At 48.8% G+C, this 1,609-nt stretch overlaps 1 pseudogene; it reads left to right on the top strand.

Annotated features, from left to right (window-relative positions):
* The first annotated feature begins 709 nt into the window (after positions 1–709).
* Positions 710–1,145, top strand: LOC142434855 (NADH dehydrogenase [ubiquinone] 1 alpha subcomplex subunit 12 pseudogene; annotated as a pseudogene).
* The last annotated feature ends 464 nt before the right edge of the window (positions 1,146–1,609 follow it).

Raw genomic sequence — 1,609 nt, 5'->3', positions numbered from 1 at the left:
TCTTGCCACTTCCACAATGTTCATGCCTTCTTTCACCTGGCCGAAGACCACGTGCTTGCCATCCAACCATTCAGTCTTAGCGGCACAGATAAAAAACTGGGAACCGTTCGTATTGGGTCCAGCATTTGCCATAGACAGGATGCCAGGACCTGTGTGCTTCAGGATGAAGTTCTCACCTTCAAATTTCTCTCCATACATGGACTTGCCACCAGTGCCATTATGGCGTGTGAAGTCACCACCCTGGCACATAAACCCTGGAATAATTCTGTGGAAGCAGGAACCTTTGTAACCAAAACCTTTCTCCCCAGTGCTCAGAGCACGGAAGTTTTCTGCTGTCTTTGGAACTTTGTCTGCAAACAGCTCGAAAGAGACGCGGCCGAGGGGCTCACCTTCGACGGCTATGTCGAAAAACACAGGAGGGTTGACCATGGCTGGGCACAGCAGGACCAGACAAGACTACAGATTCAGGCGGCGGCGTCTGCAAAGCGCCCCTCATGTTTTGTCTGTGCGTTCCTTGATCTCATCAGAAGCCTTCCAGATTTTTCCCCCACTCCATTGAGGGAGTCGAAATATTATTCTTTTGAATTCCTTTTCAGATAATCCCAATGTCTTTTCGGTCTGAGGAAGGACTGTTAGCTCTGTATTTTGATGATCTCTTTAAGCCGCTTGTTCTTGGTTTTGTGTGCGAACGAAACTCGGCAGCCTGCGGGGCAAGATGGAGGCCTGGCAGGTCTTGAAACGTGGGCTGCAGCAGGGCAGTGGTCACAGCAGCCTCCAGGGCTACTGACAAGCTTTCTTCAGAGCAGACGATGTAAGGGTTGGTACATTACTGGGGGAGACAAAATGGGCACAAATACTATGAAGACAAGAAGCAGGTTTGGGCGGTCCCCAGAGGGTCAGGTCTACTAGGGAAGCGCATGGCAGAAACCCCATCTGGGATGTGAATGGGAGCATGGTGCCACCTGAATGGCACCGTTGGCTTCACTGTCGGACTGATAATCCCCCAACCACAAAACCACCTACTGTTGTAAGTCTGTTTGGGTAAACCATAAGTCAACCTGGTGGCACTCCAGAACATATGCTCCTTATTCCACCACCAGGAAGAAGACTCAGGGGTGGCCCCACTGTCAACACCTTACAGGTAATTGATGCAAAAACGTGCTGAAAAAAATCAGCTTTTCGTGTAATTGCACTTTGATTCTTGCTAGCAACGTGATTTAAATTGTTGGACAAAAAAACAAAGAGGAAATTGCCTGTTGTCCTTGAGGTGTTGTAGTGTGGTTGTTTTTGTATTTGCTGATCGCAGGTTGGTGTGCACTTGGCCCTCACTATTAGTCTCCAGGTGGGTTTGATCATGAATGTGAGTTTGTGCACAAATCTCTGTTTTTTTCTATTCTTGTGTCTCAGTTGAGGGTGAGTCTGGTTGGTGTTGGCGGCTTTCTGTTGAGGACAAGGTTGTGCAGGAGTGGGTAGTGTGGGGGCCGTGGGAAGTACAGATGTGCCTGGGCTGTGTCAGCATAGTGCTGCTTACCATTGGGTGAGTCCAGAACACACAAACAACACTAAAGATAAAAGAATTAAGAACAATGCAGGGGAGCAGGCAAACAGC

The sequence above is a fragment of the Tenrec ecaudatus genome, chromosome 1 (assembly GCF_050624435.1).
Source record: "Tenrec ecaudatus isolate mTenEca1 chromosome 1, mTenEca1.hap1, whole genome shotgun sequence".
In the NCBI taxonomy this organism is placed as follows: Eukaryota; Metazoa; Chordata; class Mammalia; order Afrosoricida; family Tenrecidae; genus Tenrec; species Tenrec ecaudatus.
Note: the sequence above shows the minus strand (reverse complement) of the source record. Positions and strands in the feature narration are given on the sequence as shown.